Source organism: Balaenoptera borealis, assembly GCF_965194805.1.
Source record: "Balaenoptera borealis genome assembly, chromosome: 1".
Classification (NCBI taxonomy): Eukaryota; Metazoa; Chordata; class Mammalia; order Artiodactyla; family Balaenopteridae; genus Balaenoptera; species Balaenoptera borealis.
Genome location: NC_138860.1, coordinates 133514920 through 133524602, shown reverse-complemented (window position 1 = coordinate 133524602; position 9683 = coordinate 133514920). Strand labels below are relative to the sequence as shown.

Genomic DNA, 9683 nt, shown 5'->3' with positions numbered 1-9683 from the left:
GCATGAAAAGAGAAACAACCTGGGTCTTTAATGACACCACTGAGCTGTCATCAGTCCTGAACTGCTATCCCCATAGTTCTTTTTGGTAAGCTAGAATTTATTTAAGCAGCTGTAAGTTGGGGCTTCTGCTATGTGCAGATGAAGTCATTCCTAAATGGTACCAAATCATGTTAACATTTTCCAAAAGATTAGTTAATTGTCCCCAAGCAATTTATTGGGAATTTAAAATACATATTTATCCCCCTTTAATTTTAAATATGCGTGTATCACATGCTAATTCCTAATTTTACTTCCCCTCTAGTTTTAAATACATATGTATCGCATATTAATTCCTATATGCACCTGTATCTGGTCCAGGTGCATCATTCTTTTCTCTTCATCTGTCCTTTAGTCCTACCACACTACCACACTGTTTCAACTGCTGACATTGACACTTCTTCCCACTTCCTTCTCCTACCCCATGCTTTGGTTGGATTTTTATGTTTTATTGCCAAATGACTCTTTTTACTTCATGCAGCCTTTCTTTCAAGAATTACGACTCTGCAGCCTCTTTTGGAACCACAGTTACTACAGTTGTTTGGTTTGCAGTCTATGCTCAACACTTCCCATCTGTCCTCCCCTATGACTTACCCATTTGCATGTTATTTTGGATGATATTTTGTGGGGAGATGGTTCAGCAGTATGATTTTTTAAAGAAGATTTTTCAGGAAGGGTATAGGGTGCATTAAATAAAGTCCAGATCAGTTTGGGGCCCCAAATTGATCTGGACTCTTTCTCTTGCTGTGCTTTTTGCTGTGACCTAGGGTAGAACCCTGTTCTGGATTGTGCTGACCTATAGGACACCCCTCATAGCTCACATTCTCCAGGCCTCCCCATTCCTGTGAGCAGCAGTTAGGAACTGTATGCATTTTACTCTAAAATCCAGCACTTAATTTTTATGTTTCTAATAATGGCCTTGTTCTCCCAGGAACCAAGATTCAAAATTTTGGACTTCTAATTTTCCTTTTCCCCTCCTTCTAATCTGTTAGAAGCCCCATGATTTATCACTGTCATGCTTCTCACAGGCAACAAAAATTTTTTTTTGGTTTATAAATATTTAATAAAATTGTAAGTTCTTTGGTCTTCTATCCCATGAGCATCCATCCAGCTGTCTGTCAACTGTTAAGATGCATGACTGCTGTCATAAATGCCCTTGAAATCTTCAGGATAACAGAACATCTGCCTTTGCTTAAAACTCCTGGGTCATTGCCTTGTAGCCAACACCTCTCTTCACAACTTTATATAAAGTGTCTCCAGAATTTGCACCTCAAACAAGCCATCCATGGATAAAAACGTATACCTGGGATCTCTTCAACTTCCAGCTAATTCTGCTTAGCGCCTGCTTGCCCATGGATACAGAGTTAAGTTTGGGCTTTAGGACCCCAGCAGCAGTTCTCATCCCTTTGTTACACAACTGTCCACCAGAAGCCATCAAAAGCCACATTGCATTCATGCCTGGCACCATTCCAAGAGCCGACTTGTACCCTCAAAAGCTCTCACAGGCAAATTTTTACTTCTTTTTCCACTGTCATGGCCCTATTTCTGACCTTTACAGTCTTCTCTACTGTATTCTTAGTTTCTTCATCTATACGTCTTTTGATTCTCTCTATACCTGTTGGATCAATTTTTCTAGGAGGTATCTCTCTTTTGCTCAAAAGCCTTGTGTTTTATATTTTCCTTTAGCCCCTCCAAATCTATTCCATTCCTTTCTCTGTGCTGTTCTGTGCCCTGGGAAGAAGGCCTATATGGACAGTATCAATGGTCTCCTTTGCCTTCTGGCTTCCAACTGAGTTTAGCCAACAGGGGGCACTTGCAGGGGGCTGGAAGGAGCAAGCAGAGAGTTAGTTTGGGTACTTATTCCCCTGGTTCTCCTTGCTCAGCTGTAGGTTGCCTGTCCTCTTCCACAAAAGGTCTTGCCTCATGTCAGGACATGCGCTCTTACAATTTGTAGCTTCTCTCTGCAGGTTCCAATAAAATCTCCTTCTACTTCCACTTTTAGGACTGGTGGTGGCAACCCTTCCCACTGTTGCTGGCAGGATGTGGTCCACCATCTCTTACTGGTGCCCCTTACACAGCCCACACCTTTTGTAAATCGTGTCTTCATCAAACTCCACCCACTGATCCTATTTGAATGTGCTATTTGCTTCAGACACTGACAGGTACAAACCTTAAATGCCTTTCCATTACCTATTAAAATAAGTATAGCGCCTCCACTCCACGCTGAGCATAAACTTTCAGGCTGCTCTTGTACTTTATTTTTACATTGACCCGTTGCTCCAGTAAAACTGGGTTAGTGGTAGCTCCCTGAAAAGACGTAAAACAGTACACGGTGTTTACTTTGCTTGGGCTACCCTATTTCTCTAATGTCATCTGTCAAAGACTTGTTACTTTTTTTCCACAGTTTATCTCAAATGTTACCTCTTCCTTGACACCCCGGTTCACAACTGTATATTCCCCTGTCTTCCAATGCTTATGATGCTTATGTTTTCCTTTGTCTTATAACTATTAATGTACGTGCTGTCCCTTTTATTTTATAAGCTCTCCGGGGCCAGTGGCTGACTGTTATAGACCTGCGGTATTTTCTGCATGTTCGGTGTTCAATAAAAATATAGTGGAGCTGGGTAAATTGTACTCATGATTTAAATTTAAAGATTCAGATTATTTTAAGGTGGGGTTAGTGGTTAAAATCAGATAGAATATTTTAAAATTCAGGTATTATATTATGGTAACAGGGGAAAACACAACTTTGTTTTACATGGAGGTAGATAATAAAGTCAGGAATATCTTCTTTATCGTTCATTAAAAAAAATACGTTTATCGAATGTCTACTGTGTATCAGGTACTTAATCAAGCACTACAAAATGCCTCTGTTGATGCCCAGCAACATAGTATTAAAATTTTTTTTAATTCGTAGAATACTAGAAAAAATTAGAATTTACAATCAGTTACTCAATTAGTAATTTTATAATTACATTTTGGGGGGGCAATTTCCATAAAGACTTGACTTAATTCCTGCAGTTACCAGAAAGTTAACACAAATACAGTAATTTTCTCACTCTATATAGTGGGACACCAATTGCAGTATAACTGAAGATTTTCCCATGTTTCTAGAAATATATCATAATTTATAAAAGGACTGTCTAGATTTAGTTTTGCTTTTGAGTATTAGCAGAGACAAAGGAGCCAGCTGCTTGTTAAAAAACGCGACAGGGAATATACACGACGGCACTTTAATTTATTGACATTCTTACATTATAAATTGTGGATTCTTTTGTTTGTCTGCTTGATAAACAAAAACTGATTCTTGGGAGAGTAAGAATCTTTTCCAGTGAATAAGAAGAGAAAAATAGTAAATTGAGACTACCTATTTAGAGAATTTTTCTTCTGTTATGCCATCCTCCAGAAGTATTTCTTTTTGGTGTTTCCAATCTGTGATGTTGCCTTTTTTTTTTTTTTTTTATAGAGCAAATTATGGTATTGTGCTCTTAAGAAAGAAAAGAGTAGACCAAACAGACTTGTTGCAGGATAAGCATCCTTATTTGGTCACAAAAATCTCCAAATGATGAAATGAGTATTAATTGAATATTTATAAAAGCACACAATTAGATTTTTCAGGTTCTTATGCTAGGGACCTTTAATGAGTTAAGTTTCAAGTGTGGGGAATATAGGTGACCAGAATAGCACAAAGATTCAGGACAACATAATTGTGAAATTTGTTGCTCACTCTCATTTCAAGTGTGCAAACTTCTGAGTTCTTGGGTCCTGAATTGCTGTTTCAGGCTTGATCCTCCCAAATGTCGTATAAATTTCACCACCACTTTTTGACTGATTGATATAAAAATTAATGATCCACTTCAGAGAAAGTTAATTTTGTGATATTCTGTGGCTGATTATCTCTCATCTAGTAGTTTTATAGAATGATAAACTTTACTATTTTTTTCTGATTATACAAAATGCAAATAACAAAAATCATTATATATTTCAGATGAATTCCTATCTCTAAGATTCTTCATTTTTCTACAAGAATTTTGCAAATTCAGAACACAAGATACATTGCTGTGCACTTGAAGAAAACCAGATCCCAAAGGTGAGATTGCATTTCCACTCCCTAAAACAAAACCGATCAACAAAACAGAAAACCAGTCGGAAAAGATTCTTTAAACATTTTCCCTTTGAAAATAGTGATATAAGTTTAGTACTTGCTTTCTTTTATTCCTTTTATCTCCCTGAAGGATGTCGCTGAGACATCTGTGCTCTGATTCACTTGAGTCTTTGGGAGTGAGGCAAATGGTTAACTCTGGTAGACAAAGAAGAAATAGTTTACATTAACTTCAAACATTCAGTGCCACAAACATTATTTGGCTGTTTGAAACCTTGCAATTTTTTCTTCATTTCAGTTAAGTAACGGTACCAATGTCTGCCTGCCTCCGCTGGAATCTTTTTCGTGAGAGTTCTTCTGTGTTTGTGTTAGAAGTTTTGTGTTTGCTTAACTTGAGAAGTAATTCCCAAATAAGGTTTAATATATGATATATTTGATAAACAAAATAAAGCAGTAGAACTTTCTACCTTAATTGAATCAAAATTGTTCGGTTATATTTTAAATGCTTAGTTCTTTAACAAAATTTGACAATTCGAGTTTTCACAGTGTTTGAATATCAAATTACCATTATGAGATGTGACTTAGTTGTATAAGAATAGGGAGCTTTAATTTTTGTTATACTGTGAGTTTTTTTCTTTAGGACACACAAATTAATTATTTTCCCTCACAACTTTTAAAAAAAATTTTTATTTTATTTATTTTTTTATATATCAGGTTCTTATTAGTTATCCATTTAATGCATATTAGTGTATATTTGTCTATATATGTGTATATATTTATTATGAGGAATTGGCATACATAATTATGAAGGCTGAAAAATCCCACAATATGTTGTTTGCAAGCTGGATGGAGGAAAGCTGGTGATACAATCCTAGTCTGAGTCTAAAGGCCAGAGAACCAAGGTAGCTGATGGTGTAAGTTCCAGTCCAAGGGCAGAGAAAGACTAACGTCCTAGCTCTGATGGGCAGGAAGCAAAAAGGAGCAAATTCCTCCTTCCTTCACCTTTTTGTCCTATATTGTTCTTTTTTAAAAAAATTTATTTATTTAATTTATTTATTTTTGGCTACGTTGGGTCTTCGTTGCTGCGCTCGGGCTTTCTCTAGTTGCGGCGAGCAGGGGCTACTCTTCATGGCAGTGCGCCGGCTTCTCATTGAGGTGGCTTCTCGTTGCGGAGCACGGGCTCTAGGCACGCGGGCTTCAGTAGTTGTGGCATGTGGGCTCAGCAGCCGTGGCTCGTGGGCTCCAGAGTGCAGGCTCAGTAGTTGTGGCACACGGGCCTAGCCGCTCCGCGGCACGCGGGATCCTCCCGGACCAGGGCTCGAACCCTTGTGCCCCGCACTGGCAGGCGGATTCCCAACCACTGCGCCATCAGGGAAGCCCTATATTGTTCTTTTTGAAGGCTGTGAAAGATTGGATGAGTCCCATTCACATTGGGGAGGGCAATCTATCTTACTGAGTCCACTGATTCAAAATGCTAATCTCATCTGGAAACACGCCCACAGACTCACCCCCAAATAATGTTTAATCTGGGTGCTCCTTGGCCTAGTCAAGTTGACACATAAATTTAACCATCACACAAGGATTAGCAGATTGTTTCTGTAAAGGGCCAGATAGTAAATATTTTAGACTTCGTGTGCCACACATAGTCTCCCCCGCCCTTCTTCTTTTTAACTATTTAAAAAGGTGAAAACAATTCTTTGCTCCCAGGCTGTATAAAAATAGACTGCAAGGCCAGATTTGGCCCATGGATCGTAGTTTGTCAACCCTTCTAGCCCACAGGTAAGTGAAGTAGCTAATATAACCCCCAGTTTACAGATAACTGGAATCTCAGAAAGGTTTAGTAACCTGCCTGAGGTCCAGTGTACTACCTTGGATTTTTAAAAGTTCTTGTAAGATTCTAAACACTTTAACCTTTAACACTGTACTAGTTCCTTCTAAGACCTTATCTTTTATGTGGACAACTTTATTTTATTATCACAAATGAGGAATGATATTAAATAACAATGTAACTTGTTGACCAATTACTGTTAGAAAGACTATCTAACCATTAATTCCACCAAAACTGAAATCATTGCATTTGACCAACATTTTCCAATATGGTACTAATTAATTTAACAAATATTTATTAAACATCTACTATGTACAAAGCACTGTGCTAGGATCTGGAGATATGGTGACAAAGATTCTTTCTTTGACCAAATTCTAAGCAGGCTCTTCTGAACTCTTTTTCAACTCGGCCTTGACTTTGAACTTCTGTGTTGGTCTCTGTATTATCACATTTTAGCAAAAACACTGCTAAATCAGTTTAACCAGAATACACCATCTTCAACATCTGATTGTTCTCAATACCCGATTGGGTCCCTCATACTCCATCATTCTCCAGGTGATGTCTGATCACTCTGGTCTGCCTTCAGCAAGAATCCTGTTAGATCAGTTTAGCCAGAATCCTCCTTACCCCTGATATTTCCTTTTAGTAATTTTTCATTTACTGACTCTCTTGCCCCCATGCACTCCACTCCTTTGCTATAAATTCCCACTTTTTCCTTGTCGTATTCAGAGTTGTGTTCAATCTCTCTCCTCCCCTACGATACCCCATTGCTGTGGTCCCTAGCCCTATCATGATAGTTCTCCTGAATAAATTCTACCTTACTGTTCTTTAATGAGTGTCATGAATAATTTTATCTTTAAAATGCCAGGGTATAAGACAAATTTTTCTTGTACTCACAGAAATTACTATCCAGAAGCAAACTTTAAACAAATAATTGAAAAATGAAAGGAATGGCAAAGAAGTCAGGTTGCTGTAAAGTTACTCATAAATGGCTTTTATCGATCAGTCAACACTTAGTTGGGGTGGGGAAGAGAGCTGTAGTATATGGAGTTGAGAAGGAGCTGGATCAAGGGAGATAGAGTTTGGCCATGTGATTTGCTGAAGGTTACTTTACCACTACCTATACTATACAAAAGGTCTCAGATGTTTTTTTAAAAATTAATTAATTAATTATGGCTGCGTTGGGTCTTTGTTGCTGAGTGGGGGCTTTCTCTAGTTGCGGTGAGCAGGGGCTACTCTTCGTTGTGGTGCGTGGGCTTCTCATTGCTGTGGCTTCTCTTGCTGCTGAGCACTGGCTCTAGGCACGCAGGCTTCAGTAGTTGTGGCTTATGGGCTCTAGAGCGCAGGATCAGTAGTTTTGGCGCACAGGCTTAGTTGCTCCGCGGCATGTGGGATCTTCCCGGACCAGGGCTCGAACCCGTGTCCCCCGCATTGGCAGGCAGATTCTTAACCACTGTGCCACCAGGGAAGCTCTCAGCTGTTTTAATTAAACAAAGCTCTTTTAATAAAAGGTAAAGTTGGAAAGGGTAGTTTTAAAAGTATGGTTTATCAATTCCATTTTTGTATAAAACACATGGGAGAAACCTAGCCAAGGAACACACAACTGTGGCCACATGAAAAGGTACTTTGTTTTAAAAAGATTTTTTGGATGTGGACCATTTTTAAAATCTTTATTGAATTTGTTATAATATTGCTTCTGTTTTATGTCTTTTTTTTTTTTTTTGGCCACAAGGCGTGTGGGATCTTAGCTCCCCCAACAGGGATGGAACCTGCACCCCACTGCCTTGGAAGGCAAAGTCTTAACCACTGGACCACCAGGGAAGTCCCCCCAAAGCTACTTTTATCAAACGTCGAGTCTAAGAACCTACAAATGCTTCTTTTAGCAAGTCTGAAAGCAACTGTCTATGCTTTTCCACTTAACTGTATTTAAAAATTCCACATAGTCCCATTATTTTTCTTCTGACCCAGTTACAGTACAATGACGGGGCAGGAAGAATGTCAGTTAAAATTACTCTGTAAGCAGTTCTCTGCTGTCCCTTAATCAGAGAGTTGCGGATGTGAGGGATCACACCATCGCCAGCTATGGTAGCCTTGGTAAGCGAGTCCAACCTCACGTCACCGCGGACCGCACGCTGCACATGGCGCGGAGTGATCCGCGTAACTTTGAGATCGTCGGAAGCGCCCCCTGCTGGCTCCAGCTCCTGGAGAAGTGCGTCCAGGGCACTGCGACAGTGGCAGCCGCTCCTCCATGTGGCTCGTGGTGCGAGTCTTCAAATGTCTGTGGATGCAGCCCACGGGAAACTGTAGCCCAGCTCTCTGTAAGCAGACGCTGCCTTAGCCGTGGCCTTCCCGCTGTCCTGCCCAGCTTCGTCTCCGCCGCTCTCGTCCTCGGTCCCAACGCCACCGCCCCGCCCCACACCCCGCCCTGCCGCCGCTGCACCGACCGCGGCCGCCACCGGGGCCCCTGGAAAGGGTGATTTAGATGTAAGAGTTGTACCCTTTAGCTCAGGGATTCTCTAATTCGGTGTGAGGTTTATTAATACGCAGAGCGTATTAAATATGCCAGTTCCAAGGCCTCCTTGTAGAGATGCTGGTAGGGTCTGGGGGAAAGCATTGCTGTTACACACTCCAGGTGATTCTGAGGTGGGCAGTACGTGAGCCACACTCTTGACGAACACTGCTTAAGACAGAAGCAAAGGTGTTAGATTGGGCTTTGTTCACTCGGCCTCCCAGGAAGGAATGCAACAGCTCTCTCCAAGACCCTGTTTTTAAAAGGAAGTGGAACCCACCTCAGACCTTTGTTAAGGAATTTTGGTCTTATTCGTCTCCAGTTTTTATGCACCCCAGCCCTCCTCCTTCCTATCCTTAGTTTCTAAGGTATGCTTGGATTTTCTTGTCATTACTTTCTTGCCTTGACTTGTGTTGTTTTTTCTTTTCTAGTCATGATTTTTGTTGAATGCTGGCTACCCTAGAATACCACCCAAACAACTCATTGAGAAGACAAAGCCGCATTTATTCTTACCACAGTAAGGAGGAACACTGAATTGACAGTGTCTTAGCATCTTAGAGGGAGGAGGACAAAGTTGGGGTATTTCTGAGAGTCTTGGAGTCCTGTTTAAGCCTGGACTTCCAATGCAGGGGCTTGATTAGAATTGGGTAAGATTCATAGTCTAATAATTTAAAGTTTGTGGATTTTGAGGTGATGGGTCCAAAGTCTGGGGGTGTAAACTGTCATTTCTTTTTTTTATTGAAGAGTTTATGAATCTTTTGTAAAATTCTGGGAATGAACAAAAACGTTATTTTTATCTTCCTGGGCAAGAGTTTCCTGGAATAGTAAAGTTGTATTGATGAGGACAGTGGAATAATAAAGTCGTGTGAACATAGACAGTAAGCTGTGTGGGTGAAGATAGTTTCAGCTCTCACTATATTAAAATAAAAATAATTCGAATTCTACATTCATTTCTTTACTGGTTTAATTTTATTGGCACAATTTAAAGCATACATTTTTTTCCCAGAAAAGTCTCAAGTTTGTTATATTCCCTGGGTTCTTTCATGCTTGAGAATGTTTGTTGCTATTTAAATGTGAAAAACATTTTGGTGGAATGTAATGTTCTTAGGGCAAATTTTCTTTTTCTCAGAAATACAAAAAAAGTTTTCTAGTATTTTCCAATGTACACTTCCATATAGACATTAGAGAGAAATAATTTTTTAATAATA

The 9683-nt window shown here is 39.8% G+C and overlaps 1 pseudogene across 1 annotated transcript; it reads right to left on the bottom strand.

Moving 5' to 3' along the window:
• Positions 1 to 932: 932 nt before the first annotated feature.
• On the bottom strand, positions 933 to 8368 carry LOC309619886 (histone H2A.V pseudogene; annotated as a pseudogene). Its single transcript has one exon. The product of its transcript is annotated as a histone H2A.V pseudogene (transcript).
• Positions 8369 to 9683: the final 1315 nt, after the last annotated feature.